We start from the raw sequence: 21,261 nt of genomic DNA, 5'->3' as shown, positions 1-21,261 counted from the left end.
CTAAAATAATAGCTGAACTTTAAATGTGTAATATTGGTAAATAGCCACTTTTTGGGTCGACTATATATTAGTGTTTGGCCACCTTTTCAATTGCATTGGCAAAGTAACCACTCAAAAATACCTCTATTTAAAACACGAAAGAAATTCAGCAATCAGTACTGTATTTCAAACAATGTACAAGTGAAACTCCAGGATAATAAATTAGAGTTTTAAAAACTCTCTACAGATGTAATCCCAAATACATGGTATGTAACGATTCTACCGGTCGTTTTGAGCTCTAGCACGTCGTTCAGAGGTTTGAGGCCTTGAGTAGCTTCATTTAAGGTAATTATGACTTGTACGTGTGGTCGGAATTTGAATTTCGGGAAGTTCGGGATTGATTTGGAAAGAAAATTCTAATTTCGGAAGCTTTAAGTTGGAAGAATTGACTAAGGTTTGACTTTTGAGTAAGAGACCTCGGAATCGGGATTCGACAGTTCCAATAGGTTCGTATGATGATTTCGAACTTGAGTGTATATTCGGGTTGAGTATCGGATCACCCGAGAGCATTTCAGCGCTTATTATGGAAGGTTGGTATTTTAAAAGTTTAAGAAAGTCTTAAGTTTGACTTGAAGTGGATTTTAATTTTATCGATGTCCATTTGGGTTCCGAGCCTTGGAATAGCTTCATTATGTCATTTATGACTCGTGTGCGAAATTTGAAGTCATTTCAGATTGATTTGATATGTTTCGGTACAAGATATAGAATTTGGAAATTTAAAAAGTTATAAGTTTGATTCGAGGCGCGATTCATGATTTTGATGTGTTTGACGTGGTTTAAGGCTTCGACTAAGTTCGTATTGTATTTTGGGATATGTTGGTATGTTTGGTTAAGGTCCCGGGAACCTCGGGTGAGTTTCAGATTAGACTCGGATCGAAAATTTGAAGTTGAGGAAAGTTGGTGTTGGCCAATTGCTGGTGCAATTGCACCTGCGCGTTAAGGGCCGCAGGTACGAGCCTGCAGGTGCAGCGTTTTGGTCGCAGAAGCGGCAATTGGACTGAGTTGGGGTGGCCGCAGATGCGAGGCTATTTCCGCATCTACGAGCCCGCAGAAGCGAAGGGTGCTCCGTAGAAGCAGAAAACGAGAGGGGCAGCTGGGTCGCAGAAGCAGAGGGATATCTGCACGTGCGGAAGCGCAGGAGCGTGTGGGGGACCGCAGAAACGGTCGCGCATGAGCGGAAATAGGTCTGCAGAAGCAGATTTTTGCCTCGCTTGGAGGGAACCACACCTGCGATGGACTTTTCCGCAAGTGCGGAGCCGCGGGTGAGGTTGGTGTTCCGCAGGTGCGGAAAGTCGTCTGGACAGAGGTGTTCTTTCAAAAGCGAGATTTGGCCCATTTTCTCTCATTTTTACTTGGTTGGGGTGATTTTAGAGAGCTTCAAGGGGAGATTTTCATCAAGCAACACAAGGTAAGTGAGTCCCACCTATTACAAGTTAAATGCATAGTTTATATATTGGTTTAGACATGGAAATTAGTAGAAATTTGAGATTTTGGTAGAAAACCTAAAATTTGGTATTTTTGGATTTTGACCACGAAATTGGACATGCAATATGGAATAAGTTATATATTTTAGTTCGTGGTCTTATGGTTAAAGTTTATCTTCAAAAATATTTAGAATCCAGGCACGTGGGCCCGAGGGTCGACTTTATTGACTTTTAGAGCGGAGTTGGGGATTGTTATGAATTATTAATTATGAGTATTCTGTTTGCCTGAGCCGAGGGTCTATTGGAAACAGCCTCTTTATCCTCACAAGGTAGGGGTAAGGTCTACGTACACACTACCCTCCCCAGACTCAACGGTATGGGATAATAGTGGGTATGTTGTTGTTGTTGTTGGGTATTAGAGTATATTTTGATTGGTTTGCACGTTATTTGGCTAGTTTTGAAGAGACGTGCATCAGGTTGAGGTGTTTGAGTGGCGTTGGAGCCGGTTATGAAACTTTAGAGCAAGGTAAGTCTCCTGTCTAACCTTGTGAGGGGGAAACTACCCTTAGGTAATATTTATTGTTAAGTGCAACTAATTGTGGTTTCTACGTACGCACGCGGTGACGAGAGTCCGTGCGTAGCTATAACATATTATGTCCGGGTAGACTTAGAATTTTATCATGTAATATTTGAATTATTTAAACCCATTCTACTGGCTTAATTAATTAAATTCATAATTAAAATTGATTTAGAAGTAAATATATGTACACTAGGCTAAGCCTTAACACTTTGAATTATGGGTGAGTTATTTGAGTAATGGTAAATATTAAATTCATTTTGTGCTCATGTGCTGTATTGTAAACACGTGCCTCGTAATTTGATAACTTTCTTCCTTTTCTTGTGGAGCGGGCTGAATGCCTCAGCAGTATATAGATGCATCTATGGATCGTGTCGCACGTCCCTCGGCAATGTACACGTTATTCTGGATCGGGTCGAATGACCTCGACGGAATCGTGCTTTATATCGCTATTAGTCCGAATATTCACGAGATAAACCTCCCACTGATGCCCGACATTTTTATGGCATTCCTTATTTATTTGGTATTGACACTTGGCATTTTCTGAGCTATTAAGGTAGATTGCAAGATCGAGAAATTTATACTTTAAAGGAAAGAATTGGAAAATTTTGAAATTTCAGATTTACTCCACTAGTGTTGTGCACTTCATATCTGTTATGAAAATCATGTTATTTATTTAGACCTCTAGTAAGTGTCGATGTCGACCCATCGTCACTACTTCTCCGAGGTTAGGCTAGATTCTTACTGTGTACGCGTTGATTTACGTAGTCATGCTGCACTTCTATACTAAATGTGCAGGATCTGGCAGGTTCATTGGATGATCATCTTGGCTCGTAGGCACATCTGTTGAGGAGACTTTATATGAGATGCAACCCAGGCCACACAGCGCAGTCCACCGAGTCTCCATCGTACTAACTATATTATCTGTCTTATTTACATTCTCGACATATGTTGTATTGTTGTTGTACTTCTTAAAAAATTCTCATGCACTTGTGATACCGTATTTTGGGGGTTCCTTCAGGTTGTTCATCATTGTGGTTCGTGTAAATATATTCATTACTCTGTAAATTCTATTTTATAATGTTCAATTAAGGAAAATTATGATTTCAAAATACTAAAATAGGTAATTAAATTGGTAAATCACAGTTGGCTTGCTTGAAGGCGACGTTAGGTGTCATCACGGCCTATAGTAGATTTTGGGTCGTGACAGCTTGGTATCAGAGCATTAGGTTCACTTTGGTCTCACGAGTCATGAGCAAGTCCAGTAGAGTCTTGAGGATCGGTACGGAGACGTCTATACTTTTCTTCGAGAGGCTACAAGGCTGTTAGGAGCACTTCCCTTCTTGATTTCTCATCGTGCGGTTCGTTTCAATGAGGCTTGTGCCTTTATCTCCTTCTTACTCAATCGTATGCAACGTGAAGTGCTTGTTATCAGTTGGGCATCGAGGAGTTGTATTGATACTACAGACGCGGTGCATGATGCTCTCCCTGCATATTCAGGCAGGCTATTATCGTCACCTTGTGGAAGGATGTTCTGTCATTTCAGCTCAGTAGTTGTATCTTTTATGGGTTGAGGCTATACACAGATTTCAATGATGTTCATGCGACGATGTCGCACAGTATCAATGTAATGATGGGGTGCTCGTTTATGTGTTGAGGCAGTGAATGACTTGAAAGAAGGGTTTTTCAGTGCATTATTTAAAGGTTCAACATTTATTCCAACAAAGGAAAGGCAATTGGACTATGGATGTTCAGGTTTTGGTTGATGGAGTAAAGAGACTTGGTATTTTCGAGCGTGGTGGAATTTTCATTGTGATGCGGTGTCGTCTTCTTTGTTTGAATGCATTAAGGTTCACCGGTGGTATGGTCTTCTTGATTTTTCCTTCGGGGCAGGGTGTTGTGAAATGGTGCCTGAGGGTCGGTTGTCATAGATAGCGGTGTGTAGTGGTTCCGAATAGAATTGGTAATTCTAATGTTGATGGCTCGAGAAAGATGATCTTATAGGAGGTTTAGAGTTGGTAGTAATTCATTAGTTCCGGTGCTACAAGTATGGATTTGGTTTAAGGCAACGTTGGGGAAGCGAAGTATGAGGAAGGACATGGCGGGAGGTGTCTCGCGGTGGGTGAATTACTAGCAGGTCATGTACGAGAATCGGAGGTCGAGAAGTTGCTTAAAGGAGATGGTTTGACCAAAGTGGGAGTGGTCGGGTAGCGTATGGATTCTGTGGTAGGATAGCCACGTACCTCGAGGAAGATTAGAGCAATTTTGGGAGGCATGGTGGGAGTGACTAGGTCCACGGATTATAATTGGAATGGTGGTTATTGTGCGGAGGAAGATTGAACATGGCAGAGAGGAGTTTGCTTGCAATAAAGAGGGGTGAGAAGATTTGATTATCGTTATGGATGCAACATAGCTTTGAGTTTGGAAGGTATTGTTGAACTTTCCGTTGATGTTAGCGGGGAAGGAACGGACTTGTGTAGTTGGTGGACGAGCATGGGCTTAGAAGCGTTTACTGATTAAGTGGCAGTTATATCCAGTGCAGCGTCGTTGGGGGATGTCAGTAAGGAATTCCACAGGTGGGTTATCTCCTGTGCGTAGGTTAGCGGTTGTGTGATGTTGATGAAACTTCTGCGAATTATACTACTTGCTACCCAACAAGAGGTCGAATATGTGATTGTAACTGATGATTCGGAATGTTCATAAAAATCTTAACAAAGGACTTTAAGAAAAATTGGTGGGTTAACGGTACGGGATCATGGTAAATGAGAAGGGGGAATCGTTGTGGGCTCTACAGTATGTGATGGTAGCTTAAAGCTAAGTGGGGGAGCCCCACCGTCTACGATTGGATCGCGTGGTTGTCTGCTTGTGTGATTTCTGGTTATCGGTGTATTGGTGGATTATTTATGATTAAGGAAAAGAAAATTCCAGGAGTAAGTCGAACAAGGAACTCGATGAATGTGTGCTATACTTTGCCTTATCGATTGAGGTGCAGGATTTGGGAAGACTCCGAGTGTATGCTTCATATGGATGTAATGTACAAGGAAAAGAATTCAGTTGGTTGCTTCTTCGAGAGTGTGTTCATGTGCTAGCAAAGCGTTGAAGTTTTGGTGACATTCGGGATCAGGTCAGAGTGGGTGACTCTTAACAACGATTCTAGTGGGTTCATGAACTGAAGTGCAGTGCCTAAGGATTTCGGGTCCATTGTGTGGGTAAGGATAGAGTTTTCACAGAGGATTGCGGACAAGACTTGGAAGGTTCTATGTTATCATCGGGTATTCAGTGCAGTATTGGAGAAAAGGAAGAAATAGCTTCAGATGCGCGGAAGGTCTCGCAAAATGGGTGCACCAGTTGGAGATGCTATTGTGCGCATAAAGAGGTATGAGAGGATTAATGGGTATTAAGATGACGTGGTCTCGCGATTCGTGTCACTGGGATGAGTGTGGGTGGAGTTCGTTATGTTGTGAATAGAGCTATTATATTTCTAAGTCAGATCAAGAGTAAATTGAAAGAAGTGGGGTCGGTTGGTAATGGTTGAATTAGTATGATCGTGGCAATGATCAGTCCCTTCGGTGTGTGAAGTTATACATGTGGTTTGTGGTTGTACGTGCGGGGTTGACAACCACCATAACTTGATTGATTTGGGGGGTATTTGATTCAAATGGTTTGTTGTGTAAATGGATTCCGGAAGAGTTATGACGGTTTAAATAACGGTTTGAGGTTGTATTTTATGCGGTTTAGTAATTCAGTTGCGTGTTGCATGGGCTCTTCGGAGATGAGCTAAGTGAAAGGTTTCTAGCCAATAAAGTGTTATTCTACTGGTAGTTCAGGGATTATGATGAATTTGTGTATTCTTGCATTGCGGCATAATAGGTGTAGTGAGCGGCATGGAAATTAGAAGTTGAGGATCAAGGTTGCGGTTCGGTGTTGATAAGAATGTCGCGATCTCGGATGAGCAGGAAAGAATTAGATGTTTAGAGTGAGTTGGAGTTATCTTAGTATCGCCTGATAATGGTGTTCTGTGGAAGAGGCATTGTGTATTGATTGGCGAATTGTGATTTGCCTTGAAGAATTAGTATGGTTGGTGGTATGGATGTGCGGACTTTGCTACCTGAGCGGAAGGTCATGGGAGCGTACCCCACGGGGATATTTGTATAAGTGTGGGATGTTAGTCACTTGATTATTAAAAATTAAGACCAAGTATGAAGGTTATGGTAATATCGCAAATGCTAGAGCTTATGCCTGAGAGGCGCCCTATTCCTTGGGTGATGGCCAGTGTGAGTTTGTTTCGGATTTGACGGTTGTTCTTATGTGTCATGAATAGGGCTATTGTGGATCTTTGGAAGGTTATTATCCCAGTATGGTATGATCAGAACTAGCTTGAGGCCCATTGATGGGTCTAATGAGAATGTGTGCTCTACATCAAGTGGGACGTATTCATTCGTCATAGCATTACATACGGAGGAGTCGTCGGGCATTGGATGATATTCCCATCGTCAGTTATTCCATATAAATCTCTATTGTGCGATATGGGTTGTGAGACGGTTTGGTTATTTGAACACGTGTTGAGGTCCCGTGTAGCTTGTGGTGTTATGTGAGCAAGATGGCTCTTGAGATGCAGGTCATTTATTGCACCTTAGTTGTGCTTGGGGTTCATAACGTATGGCGCTATCTGTGTCCCCAGTATTTGGTATTATGCATTTGGCGTACTTGTGGTCGATATTCGGGCATTTCATATGTACAAGTGTTACCGCTTGATATGGGTGTTTTCTTCGTGATTGTTATGTGCAGATCGGGTGGCATGCCACCATGGGCATGTTATGTGGATCGGGTTGCACGCCGCAATAATGTCATGTCGGATCGGGTTGCATGCCGCAACAACGAAAGGCTGAGTATAGCTCCTTACACATATTTTGTGTGCCTTGTTTTCATCCTTGAGGTAGGTTCACAACATCTATTCGGTCGATTCATTCGTTACGCGAGCTGGGTAGTCCTTCTCCAGAGTTCGTTTTCCTTATGTATCGCATTCGAGTTGTAGTTTGTTGGCGCGTTGTGGGCGCCAAATAAGAATTTTTGGTAGTGTCTGAGACGGCTTATTGCCTGAGCAGCTTGTACTGGGTGAGACGAGATTATTGGACCTGAAATTAGTGCAATCTGATTTATATAAGGTACATTAAAGATAAAATATCGTTATTCAATTCAGAATGAGGTAATGGTTCTTGTTAGGAGGAGAGACTCCATGAATTATTGATCTGGCAGGTGGTTATGAGTTTCTACACATCTCTTTCGTCATGGCAGTATTGCGAGAGTTGGGACAGGATTTATATGCGTCATGAGATATATTGCGGGCAGTGGATTCGTGAAATTATAGCTATTGTGGTCGAAGGATGTTATTATGGGCAACCGATTTATGTGGTGCATGGTGTGATTTCAGCATAGATGCATGATAATATTTTGGTACATTGTGTGGTGATTGGTACGGTGTTCGTGTGTTAGAATCAAGCCTTGTAAAGAAATTCGGAAGTTGGAACTTGGTTCTAAAGCTTGTTAGCTAAGGTTATAAGGAGGATTATCAGTCTGGCTTGAGCTAGTGTGTTCAACTGGAATGTGGTGGCACGGGTAGGTGCACGAGGTGTTAAAGAGTGATTTTGGACAAATCCTGAACAGTTCTTAGCACGTTCGAGGACTAACGTATGTTTAAGTGGGGGAGAATGTAACGACCCGACCGATCGTTTTGAGCTCTAGCACGTCGTTCAGTGGTTTGAGGCCTTGAGTAGCTTCACTTAAGGTAATATGACTTGTACGTGTGGTCGGAATTTGAATTTCGGGAAGTTCGGGATTGATTTGGAAAGAAAATTCTAATTTCGTAAGCTTTAAGTTGGAAGAATTGACCGGTTTGACTTTAGAGTAAACGACCTCGAAATCGGGATTCGAAGGTTCCAATAGGTTTGTATGATGATTTTAGACTTCGACGTATGTTCGGGTTGAGTATTGGATCACCCAGGAGCATTTCGTCGCTTACTATGGAAGGTTGGTATTTTAAAAGTTTAAAAAATTCTTAAGTTTGACTTGAAGTGGATTTTAATGTTATCGATGTCCGTTTGGGGTTACGAGCTTTGGAATAACCTTGTTATGTCATTTATGACTCGTGTGCGAAATTTGAAGTCATTCCGGATTGATTTGATACGTTTCGGCACAAGATATAGAATTTGGAAATTCGAAAAGTTATAAGTTTGATTCGAGGCGCGATTCATGATTTTGATGTGGTTTGACGTGGTTTAAGGCTTCCACTAAGTTCGTATTATATTTTGGGATGTGTTGGTATGTTTAGTTAAGGTTCCGAGGGCCTCGGGTGAGTTTCGGATTAGAATCGGATCAAAAATTTAAAGTTGAGGAATGCTGGTGTTGGCCAATTACTGGTGCAATCGCACCTACGTGTTAAGGGCCGCAGATGCGGCATTGTGGCCGCAGAAGCGGCAATAATATTGAGCTGGGGTGGCCGCAGATGCGAGGCTATTTCCGCATCTGTGATCCTGCAGATACGAAGGGTACTCCGCAGAAGAGGAAAACGAGAGGGGTAGCTGGGTCGCAGAAGCGGAGGGATATCTGCACGTGTGGAAGCGCAAGAGCGTGTGGGGGACCGAAGAAGCGGTCGTGCAGGAGCGGAAATAGGTCCGCAGAAGCGAATTTTTTCCTGTCTTGGAGGGAACCGCACCTGCGATGGATTTTTCAGTAGGTGTGGAGCCGCAGGTATGGCTAGTGTTCTGCAGGTGCGAAAAGTCGTTTGGGTAGAGGTGTTCTTTTGAAAACGGGATTTGACCCATTTTCTCTCATTTTCACTTGGCTGGGGAGATTTTGGAGAGCTTCAAGGTGAGATTTTCATCAAGCAACACAAGGTAAGTGACTCCCACCTATTACAAGTTAAATATATAGTTTATATATGGGTTGAAACATGGAAATTAGTAGAAATTTGGGATTTTGGTAGAAAACCTAGAATTTGGTATTTTTGGATTTTGACCACGAAATTGGACATGAAATTTGGGATAGGTTATATATTTTAATTCGTGGTGTTATGGGTAAAGTTTATCTTGGAAAATTTTAGAATTCGGGCACGTGGGCCCGAGGGTCGACTTTATTGACTTTTAGAGCGGAGTTGGGGATTGTTATGAACTATTAATTATGGGTATTTTGAATGGTTCGCACGTTGTTTGGCTAGTTTTGAAGAGACGAGCATCGGGTTGAGGTGGTTGAGTGATGTTGGAGCTGGTTATGGAATTTCGGAGCGAGGTAAGTCTCCTGTCTAACCTTGTGAGGGGAAAACTACCCCTAGGTGATATTTATTGTTATGTGCAACTAGTTGTGGGTGCTACATACGCACGAGGTGACGAGAGTCCGTACGTAGCTACAACATGTTATGTCCGGGTAGACTTAGGATCTTATCACGTAATATTTGAATTATTTAAACTCATTCTGCTGGCTTAATTAATTGAAGTTATTATTGAAATTGATTTAGAAGTAAATATATGTGCACTAGGCTAAGCCTTAACACTTTGAGTTGTGGGCGAGTCATTTGAGAAATGGTAAAGATTAAATTTATTTTGTGCTCATATGTTGTATTGTAAACACGTGCCTCGTAATTCGGTAACTCCTTCCTTTTCTTGTGGAGTGGGTCGAACGCCTCGGCAGTATATAGATTCACTATGGATCATGTCGCACGTCCCTCGGCAATGTACATGTTATTCTGGATCGGGCCGGACGACCTAGGCAGAATAGTGCATTTTATCGCTATTAGTCTGAATATTCACGAGATAAACCTCCCACTGATGTGTAACGACCCGGCCGGTCGTTTCGGGAGTTATAGCTTCATTTCCCCCATTTCTGTTTCCTTTATGCTCTTAAGCTATATTATGATATACCGGGTTAGTTGGTTCGGGCCCGGAGTGGTTTCGGAGTGGAATGAGACACTTAGTCTCTTATTTAGAACCTTAAGTTGGAAAAGTCAACCGGATGTTGACCTATGTGTAAACGATCTCGGATTTGAATTCTGATGATTCTGTTAGCTCCGTTAGGTGATTTTGGACTTAGGAGTGTATCCAGAATGTGATTTGGAGGTCCGTGGTAGAATTAGGCTTGAATTGGCGAAATTGGAAATTTGGCGATTTTTGGTCGACAGTGAAAATTTTGATATCCGGGTCGGAATGGAATTCCGGAAGTTGAAATGGATTCGAAGCGTCAATTGTGAAGTGTGTGCAAAATGTGAGGTCATTCGGACGTTGTTTTGTTGGTTTCGGCATCGGTTGCCGAATTTGGAAATTTAGAAGTTCTTAAGCTTGAATCCGACGGTAATTTGGTGATTTGATGTTATTTTGAGTGATTCAAAAGTTCGACTAAGTTTGTATATTGATATATGACATGTTGGTATTTTTGGTTGAGGTCCCGAGGGCCTCGGAGTGATTCCGAGTGGTTAACGGATTTGTCGAAGTTGGAAAATGAAGTTGAAGCTGCTGCTACTACTATTTTCGCAACTGCGAAAAGAGGAGTCGCAGGTGCGAGGTCGCTAGTGCGCAAGGGGAGTCCGCAGATGCAGAAAAGTGGGCGTTGGGCAGGCTTCGCAGAAGCGGAAAGAAATGCGCAGGTGCGCTACCGCAGGCGCGAGAATTTGAAGCGCAGATGCAAAAAATGGGAGGCCAAGGCTTGAGCGCAGGCGCGAAGGATTTGGACGCACCTGCGAGCCCGCAGGTGCGAGACCTGGGCGCAAGTGCGGAGGCTGAGAGTTTAAGTGATTCTCGCAGGTGCGAGGATTTTTGACCGCGGGTGCGGTCCTGCAGGCGCTTGGAATAGGTCGCAGGTGCGAAAATCTAGGCAGAATGTATAGATAGCACTTCGCGAATTTTGGTTCATTTCCACCATTTTCAAGTCGGTTTTTGGAGCTTTTGGAGTGATTTTCGAAAGGTGATTCAAGGGCTATCAGTGAGGTAAGTTGCTTGAGCCCTAATACTTGTATACATGGTGATTTTCCGTTATTTAATTATTGTAATTAGTAAAAGTGAGGGGTTAGGGTTAAGAGTTGTTTTAGAGTTTAATTTATGGATTTGAAGGACCAAACGATGTCGCATTTTGATGAATTTGGTATGGTTAGACTTGTGAGTGAATGAGCTTTCTAGTTTTGTAAATTTTGTCAGATTTCGATACATGGGCTCGGGGGCCGGGTTTGAGCCAATTTCGGGTTTTGTCTAATTTAATAGTTTTTCTTGTGGAATTCATTCCATTAGCGTATATTGATGGTATTGTACTGATTGTAAATAGATTTGGAGCATTTGGAGGCCGAGTCCAGAGACAAGAGCATTTCGGGGTAGAGATTTGGCCGGTTTGAGGTAAGTAACGATTGTAAATCTAGTCCTGAGGGTATGAAACCCCGAATTTTGTATCATTCTACTATTTTTAGTGACGCACATGCTAGGTGACGGGCGTGTGGGCATGTACTGTTGGGGATTGTGACTTGGTTCGTCCCGTAGTAACTGTAAAATTGCATACTTTGTTGAAACTATATGATACTTATATGTTTTAGAAAGAGTTTCTGTAAATTGGGTTGAATGCCATGTTTGGGCCTTGTGCCAGTGCTGTTTGGACCCTTAGGGGTTTTATTTTATTTTAACTTTGTTATCCTCTCAATGTTTTCGATTGAAAATCTATACTCAGTCATGGTTATACCTGTTTACTGCATAACTCAGTTTTATTACTCGATTTTGATGCATATAAATGTTGTTTTGGGCTGAGCACCCTGTTTTTACTGAAATACCCGAGTGGCTTGAGAGGTTTATGACTGAGTGAGGATGAGGGCCTGATTTGTGAGGATATTTATGGGATCAGGCTGCACGCCGCAGCATGTTGCATATTTATGGGATCGGGCTGCACGCCGCAGCATGTTTGATATAGGCCGAGGGCCTGAGTGATTTATGCCATGATTTGGCTTGATATAGCGCTTCGGCTGAAAGAGCCCCTTCGGAGTCTGTACACACCTCCAGTGAGCACAGGTACCTATTGAGTGCGAGTGCCGAGTGCTGAGTGACTGGGAGGCATGAGTGATTGTGAGGTATGCTCGAGTGGCAAGAGTGATTGTGAGGTATGCCCGAGTGGCACGAGTGACTGTGAGGTTTGCCCGAGGGGCTGTATATGAGTGATGTTTTGCCCGAGGGGCTATTTATGATTTCATCATTTTTGCTCACCTTTGCATTTTTCCTCTGTTTGAAAACTGTTGAAAAATATCTTTAAATGATTTTTACTGGAACTGGGTTTAAACGAGATGTTTTGATTCAAATCCTAATTTTTAAAGCATGTGGTATTTTACTGAAATTTCTCGATATGAACGTTATATGCTTTATTGCTCGTCACTACTGCTCAGTCTTTATTTATTGTTGTTACTTACTGAGTTGGCGTACTCACGTTACTCCCTGCACCTTGTGTGCAGATCCAGGTGTAGCTGGACACGGTAGCGGTTGTTGATTATTTTGGTTGCAGATTTTCTTGGGGATAGTAAGGTAGCTGCTTGGCGACCGAAGCCCCTGCTCTTCTCCCTCTTATCTTCCTCTAGTTGTATTTAGCTATTTTCCAGGCTGAGTTAGCCTTGATATTGTTAGACAGATTGTAGTAGATGCTCATGACTAGTGACACCCCGATATCGGGCTTTTCTTTTCCGCATTTTTGTTTTGAATTTGAACTCCTTTGCGAAGGTTTTTATGTTAAATAGCATTGAAATTATCTTTGAAATGAAAATATCGGTTTGTTTTGGAAATTAGTCGGCTTGCCTAGTTCCACGATAGGCGCCATCACGACAGGGGTTTGTTTGGGTCGTGACAGATTGGTATCAGAGCCTAGGTTACATAGGTCTCATGAGTCATAAGCGGGTTTATTAGAGTCTTGCGTATTGGTACGGAGACGTCTGTACTTATCTTCAAGAGGCTGCAGAACCCTTAGGAAAATTTCACTTTCTTGTATTCTATCGTGCGAAATTGATTCAGCTTGAAACATAACTCTTTGAATTCCTTCCACGCATTCGTATGCACACATGAGCGCTCGGTATCAGTTGTGCATTGCCGGCTTGTGATTCTATGATCGAGGTTCGAGATGTATATTATGTGTTTTGGTGATGGGCTAGTCTGGAGGACTTGAGGCCAGGTTTAATGATTTTCACCTCATACGGCTCCTCGTTCAATTCTTTCGAATTCATTGGATCCTTTCCGCGTTCGAGAATCCCCCCCTTCTTCCACTCCGCCCCGAAGAGTAACTAGGACCAATTTAGTCACGTTGGTAGCTTCAGTTGTAACATGTACATTTGGACTCATATGTCCGGTAATGCCCCTACGAGTAGAATTCGTGGCTCGATGAGAGATGGAATGGCTTTGTGATGAGTATGATGTAACTGCGGGATATGTTAAGACGATTTGAATATGATGAGAAGTGTTTCCTTGAGATGTAAAGGAAGGCCATTGGGCGCTTGATTTTCGTTTTGATGTGACGTACGGTCTCGAGTGTGAATGTTTTGAAGGGTCTTTCACGTTGTTAAATTTTGGGGCAAATTAAATTGTCATGTCTTGTCAATGAGTTTAGACTCAAGAAGAGTAAGTGATTGTGTAGTAATTGTGTTTGCGAATGGGTATTTTTGATGTTTATGGCTCGAGAGAGATGATCTTCGAAGAGACTTAGAGTCGGCAACATTTTATTGGTTCAGGTGCGACAGAGATACATTTCGATTTGATGCAGAAGTTGGGTAGCAAAGTATGAGGGAAGACATGACGGGAAGTGTTTTGCGGTGGTTGAAGTACTGGCAGGTCAAGTAGGAGAAGTAGAGGTTGAGAAGTTTCTTAAAGGAGATGATTTAACCGAAGTAAGAGTGGCAGATTAGCATATGAATTCACTAGTAGGGTAGTCGTGGCCTTGAGAAAGTGTAGAATGGTTTGGAATCATGTTAATATGTGAATCGGCCTGCAGACTCTATTTGGAGTGATGGTTAGTGTACAAAGGAAAATTGAATATGGCATAAAGGAGTGTGTTTGAAATGAATAAAGGCGTAAAGATTTGATTATCGTGTCGGGTGCAATATGACTTGAGTTCGGAAGGTATTGTTGACGTACAGTTGATATCAATAGGGAAAGTGCAGACTTATACAAATGGTGGGTGAGCATGAACTCGGGAGAATTTACGGATTTAGTGGTCGTTGCACTCAGTGCAGTGTCATTGGAAGATGTCGGTAAGGAATTCCACATGTGGGTTATCTCCTGTGTGCACCTAGCGGTGGCGTGATGTTGATGAAGCTTTTGAGAGGAATATTACTTGCTACCCGGTAGGAGGTCGCGTATGTGATTTTGGATGGAGATTCAGAATGTTCATAAAAGGCTTAATAAAAGACTTCGAGAAGTCTGGCAGGTTAACGGTGCGAGACCTTAGTAATTGAGAAGGAGGAATCCTTATGGGTTCTAATTTTATATAATTGCAACTTAAGGCTAAGTTAGGGAGTCTGCTATCGACGAGTTGATTGCACGGTTATGGGTCGTATTAGTTTCGGTTCGGGGTATACCGGTGAATCAGTTATGACTTGCAGAGGTCGAGATCGAGGATGACTCGGGAAAAGAAATTTCTGGACACAGGTTGTATTATACTCTATGGTTATAGGAGGACCATAAAATAATTGAGTGGTTATTCACAGAGAATGTAGTGTACATGGAGCGGGATTTTGCTCGGTTGCGTAGGAGTGTGGGTTACTCTTTATTCCCTTGGGTGTTGGTGTACTAATGGGGCACAGGTCATTTCGGTTCGTTTGGTCGGTTAATTCGAGAATTGAGTAGAGTGGATGACTCTCGAGAATGGTTCCAATGGATTCAAGATTTATAAATATGGCTAGAAAACTGAGAGTTGCATTGAACGGTGTTGAGACTCGTGGCATCTTATATCATTGTGAATTATGCATTTCAGTATCAAGAAGGTGAAGGAAACAGTTTTAGGTTCACATAAAGTCTCTTCGGAGTAAGCATTTTTGGTTATGGAACCTTTGGGATACATAAAAAGGGAATACAACGGCTTATAAGCCTTAGGGCGGTGTGATTCTATGCTAGAGTTCGTGGGGTAAGTTTTAGTTAAGGATAATAGTGTTCTAACAAGGAAAAAGTAGTAATTTGAAGGCAATTTAGAAAGAACTTGGAGAAATAGGACAGCTTGGTAGTAGGTTGGGTTCGCACAATAATAGGTATGATCGGTTCTTTGGGTACTTATGATGTGGCTAGTATCTACAAGTATTTCGTGGCAATGCTCTCGAATTTGGCAACCTGTGTTGCTTGGTAGAGTTAGAGAAATTCAGTTTAGATAGCTTGGTTATGTGCAAATGGATTTCAAAGTATTCATGATGGGTTCTACCATGGTTTGAATCGGATATTTTCTACCGATGTACGTAGCGTGTTGTGTGTTATGATTTTCTCCTAGAAAGAAGCGAGAAAGATGTTTCTGACTAATAAGGTATGTAATTTGCTAGTGACTCAGAGTTGATAATGGAATTCTTATGCTTGTCACATGATGGCATAATAGATGTGGTGTATTGTGTGGGAATAGGATTTACATGTACAAGGTCACAGTTCAGTTTTGAAGGGAAGGACATAAATTCTTAGGCAGCATGAACGATTTCCGATGACTAGGTAAATGATATTACTATCTGGTATAGCTTGATGAGAGTATACATTTCAGAAGGGGCAATGTATTTTAATTTATGGGTACTTCACTGGTATTGCGGCACTCTCCTGGTTGATCGACTGTTGATATTCAAATTTTTGCGAGGTGGCACTGAAGATTTTTTTTTTAAGTATTTCTCGTGGGATGATTGTGTATGAGAGAGGTGTTAGGCATTCGGGCGGTGGAGGTGGAATCAAATATGGTGATTCATGTGTTCTATGGAATTGGAGATTGGGAGTTCTCAGGAGCAGATTGTTTCATGGTTGTGGACTGTGAAGTTTTGGCCGGTGCTAGCCAGATGATAGAAAGTACTATGATTTCGTCATTGTGGACTTTCGGAGGTTATTTATCTATTGGTGGCTGACCATAGTTGATTTGCGGGCCATTGGTAGGCTCAATTAGGATGTTTATTCTACACCGATCCGGATTGATTGGCTCCATACTGCTATTGTTGAAGAGTATGCCATTCGGTTGATGTGAAGCTTATTCGGGCTTTTCTTTTTCACACTTTTATTTTGATTTGAACTCCTTTGCGAAGGTTTTTATATTAAATAGCATTGAAATTATCTTTGAAATGAAAATATCGGTTTGTTTTGGAAATGAGTCGGCTTGCCTAATTCTACGATAGGCGCCATCACAACAGGGGTTTGTTTGGATCGTGACATGATGCCCGACATTTTTATTATATTCCTTAGTTATTTGGTATTGACACTTGGCATTTTTTGAGCTATTAAGGTATATTGCAAGATCGAGAAATTTATACTTTAAAGGAAATAATTAAAAAAATAAATAAATTTCAGATTTACTCCACTATTGTTGTGCACTTCATATCTGTTATGAATTATCATGTTATTTATTTGGACCTATAGTAAGTATCGATGTCGACCCCTCATCACTACTTCTCCAAGGTTAGGCTAGATACTTACTGGATACGCGTTGATTTACATACTTTTGCTGCACTTCTATACTAAATATGCAGGATCTGACAGGTTCATTGGATTATCATCTTGGCTCGTAGGCACATCTGTTTAGCAGACTTTATATGAGGTGCAACCCAGGCCACGCAGCGCAGTCCACCGAGTCTACATCGTACTAACTATTTTATCCTGTCTTATTTACATTCTCGGCAGATGTTGTAATGTTGTTGTACTTCTTAAAAAATGCTCATGTACTTGTGACACCGGGTTTTGGGAGTTCCTTCAGGTTGTTCATCATTGCGGTTCGTGTAAATATATTCATTATTCTGTAAATTCTATTTTATACTATTCAATTAAGGAAAATTATGATTTCAAAATACTAAAATGGGTAATTAAATTAATAAATTACTGTTGACTTGCCTGACGACGGCGTTAGGTGCCATCACGGCCTACAGTGAATTTTGGATCGTGACAGCTTGGTATCAGACTTCAAGAGCTTTTAAAGGTAAAATTTTAGCACAATGTATTGGAGTTCAAACCCCAGTACAAATACTAGGATTCAAACCTTTATAGGTTCAAACCCAACAATGATTACTGGGTTTCAAACCTCAACAATGATTACTGGGGTTTGAATCTTTCTCATATTGTTTCATCCAAAACTACCTTAATTTGAACTCCATGATATAATCACAAAGTTCTATCTTCCACAAGACTACAAGACATTATCCTTGAGTTCGAAAGAGGTACCACAGGTATTTTAGTTTCAAATTTCGGCAACAATTATTGAGTTTCAAATATTTATAAATTCAAACCTGGTAACGATTACAGTGGTTTGAATCATTTTTATATTGGTTCACCCATGAAGGTTTGAACCAAATTATTTTAAATTTCAGGAATCGTTTCTGGATTTTACACTAGTAAAGGCTAAAAAAATAGGAAGCGTTTAAGGGGTTTCGAACTTCAATACAGATTGTTGAAGTTGTGTTTCGTATTTTAGTTTAAGCAAAAACGTCAATTTAATATGATCTGTAGCTACTTTATTATTACAATTAAAAATATGGCTTAATTCTAATAGCCGACACAAAGAGTGACAAATCCGGCTAATTTTTTCACTTTAAATACCGAACTGAAAAATGACAACCCACCCTATTTACATGTCCAACTTTACAGTGAAGATAGAATAGCATAATTCACTCACCCATGAATAGTCTGCAATTCCTTGCAAACAAGTGTTTGATCAAAATTTTAAGGGAAAAAAAGTACTTTTGAGAGCAGAAGTTATTTTTAAAAAATTGAATAAATTTATTTTTTCTCAAAAGTGCTTGTGGAACTTTGGTGAAGCACAAATCTAATATTATTAAAAATATTTTTCAGATTGGTTAATCAAACACAAACTGTTACTATCCAAAAATACTTTCTCTAAAAGCACTTCTTACAAAAAATATTTTTTAAAATAAGTAGGTTTTAGAAATTTGTCCAGTCATGCTTCTTTAATTTTGTAATTGCATTCTTTCTCTTAATTCTGACTTAATAAATCTTTCGGATAAGGGTCTGATTTGCTCCTCTACTATCATAAATAGGTTTTATTTACCCTCCGTTTAAATTTTTTATTAAAAATATCCTTACCGTTATACATTAGGTTCATATTTACCCCTTAAATATTAAAAAGGGTTACATTTGCCTTTCGTTATACTTTAGGATCATATTTACCCCTCTACTCTTCAAAAAGGGTTACATTTTCCCTTCGTTATACTTTCTTGACATATTTATCTTTACAATTATACTTTAGGATCATATTTTTCCCTCATCCGTTAGATCGCCATGTCCCACCTTTGTTTTCCTACATGGCGCCTATGTGGATTTCTTTTTCTTCCAATTTAGATATAGTCACCTATTTAAGATAATTTAACCCGCCCACCCAATTTAAATAAGACACACTAACTAAAATAAATGGAAATCATAATTCCCAACCCCCCATATCACGACCCAATTTCACCTATAGGTCGTGATAGCGCCCAACACTATAGCTAGGCAAGCCAACTAATAAATTAAACATATATCGATAAAATTAAAATCCAAGAAAAATAATAAGACACCAAAGTTTACCAATGTATGTGCCAAGACCTGGTGTCACAAGTGTATGAGCATCTAGTAGATTATACAAAACTCCAAATACTGCCTGAAATGAAAATGGACAGAATTAAAAATACAAGAAGAGGCACCGGTAGCTGCAGGATGGCTCAGAAAGCAGCTCACCACTATGCCCCTGAAAAATGTGGGTGAAGACGATAGGTCCCCCACTAGTACTTGTCTCAGGTCCTGCACAAAAAGTACAGCATGAGTACATAAACAGCGTGTACCCAGTAAGTATCAAGCCTAATCTCGAAGTGGTAGAGACGAGATGGCCGACTTTGACACTCACTAAGGGTCAACAATAATAAATGGAATAAATTATAATTATTCAAATCAGCATGATTCACAGAGTTAACAATAATTTTATTCAATTAGCAGAAATAATAAAAATCCTTCAAATGCAACAATTTCCAATCTATTAATTAAATCCTTCAATTTCAATAAAACGTCCAATTTATCAAATAGCTTTACAAACTGCAATTCAATTTCAATAAATTTTCAATTAATCAAATAGCTTTACAAGCTGCAATAAACTGTCCCAGTATCGTGTAATTATTATTATTATCAAGCACGATTTCTGCCGAGGTCGTTCGGCCCGATCCAGAGTATCGTGTACACTGCCGAGGGATGTGCGGCACGATCCATAGATGCATCTATCCTGCCGAGACGTTCGGTCCGCTTCACAAGAAAGGAGGACATTTTCTTATGTACCTCCGGAATGAGAGTATATTTATTAGAAGATAAATTCGGGAGGAAGAATAATTTCTCTTAACAATTAATTAATTTAAACAGAAATTCAAACATATGAGATTTCCATCCTTTAATATTTTTATCTAACAATTCACAACATATATATAAATATATCAAATAATTTAATTAAGTAAAGACTAAAATTTACACAAGTAATTCATGCTTTTGAGTCCTAAACTACTCGGACTTTAGCATTAATAGTAGCTACGCACCGACTCTCGCCACCTCGTGCGTATGTAACCCCCACAATTAGCAACAATTATTTAATTTAATCACATATGGGGTAATTTCTCCCTCACAAGATTAGACAAGAGACTTACCTCGTCTCAAATCCCACTTTCCGGCCATAATTTCGCTCTAAAGCCCCAAATTGGTGCCGTTCAATACGAAACTAGTCAAACAACGTGCAAATTAATCAAAAATATACTCTAATGCTTGAAATTTAACAATTTATAAAAATTCTCAACACCGCTCGAAAAGTTAGGAGTGGGACCCACGTCTCGGAACCCGACGAAACTCACAAAATCCGACAACCTATTCAATTACGAGTTCAACCATACTAATTTCATTCAAATCTGACTCTTAATCGGTATTCAAAACTCGAAAAATATATTGATCTATCCAGCATCTCTATAAAAACCATGTAAGAGAAGTAACTACTCCTAAAATTGTACGGTTGAATTCTAGCTAGAGAAACAACAAATTTAAGTTTAAAAAAAATTAAAACTATTCCAAACCTAAAATCAAACGATAGGAAATCAGAAATAGTAAAATTATAAATGTTAGAACATGATACATCAGGTTCAATCAAGAGTTACACTAAATGAAATACACGCCCTTAAAGAAGTAATAAAATGATTAGTCCTAAAAACTTATAATTTAGATTTCTCACCCAATATGATAAATAACCTTTCATCTGGAAAACAATAAAGAATACTTACATGAGGAAACCAATGGAAATGCACAAGCAGTCATATCACATACAAGATGAAGATACTACACCAATAGCTTCGAGAAAGAGAGTGAGGATACCAAATAAAAAAAATACTTACGGGTCATTTTCAACAGAGAAATAGATAGGGTGCTTGACGGAGAAACGGTCTATGTCGCACAAATTTACGTCGGAATGAATTGATTAGCTTGCTAGGGCAAAAAATCTTTGTCGGCTGAAAAACTGCCCTAATCACATCTTTGGCAGAAATGAAGAACTGAGTAAATTGTTTGTAAAGAGAAATAAAGTATTCTTTAAAGAAAACATTTTTTTAAAGGGGAAATGAAGGAAAGATCTAAAATAATAGTAGTAAAAGATTATTGATTTTAGTGGCCATTATCTTTTGTTGTCGGTAAAGACATTCCCAACAAATGTTTAATTGCCACTAACATTGAGCGTTATAAAATGAATTAGCGTCAATTAGTTTTTTGACACTAAATAATTGCCACTAAAAATGTTTTTTTTTTTTTTTTTGGTAGTGTCAACCTTCAGTAATAAGAGCTGATATACTCCATAGCCACCCGATACTCCACCCGAACATACGCCCAATTCTGAAATCATTATACAAACCTTTTTGAACCATCAAATTCCCGTTCCGAGGTCGTTTGCTCAAAAGTCACACCTTAGTCAATTCTTCTAACTTAAAGCTTCCGAATTTAGAATTTTCTTCCCAAATCGACTCCGAACTTCCCGAAATTAAATTTCAACCACGCGTAC

The 21,261-nt window shown here is 40.1% G+C and overlaps 1 long non-coding RNA gene across 2 annotated transcripts in view; it reads right to left on the bottom strand.

The window, feature by feature from the left end:
• The window catches only part of LOC142168389 (uncharacterized), a 36,607-nt gene extending 15,709 nt beyond the window's left edge, over positions 1–20,898 (bottom strand). Inside the window, exons 1-2 of one of the 2 annotated variants that reach the window (XR_012698253.1) lie at positions 20,606–20,879; positions 18,777–18,989 (exon numbers count right to left, since the gene is read on the bottom strand). This is a non-coding gene — a long non-coding RNA (uncharacterized LOC142168389). Of the gene's footprint in view, positions 1–18,727; positions 18,990–20,605 lie in introns of those variants that run through there. The other variant, XR_012698252.1, reaches the window with a different exon arrangement.
• Between the last annotated feature and the right edge of the window lie 363 nt (positions 20,899–21,261).

The sequence above is a fragment of the Nicotiana tabacum genome, chromosome 13, assembly GCF_000715075.1.
Source record: "Nicotiana tabacum cultivar K326 chromosome 13, ASM71507v2, whole genome shotgun sequence".
NCBI lineage: Eukaryota > Viridiplantae > Streptophyta > Magnoliopsida > Solanales > Solanaceae > Nicotiana > Nicotiana tabacum.
This window is presented reverse-complemented; position numbering and strand designations above follow the sequence as displayed.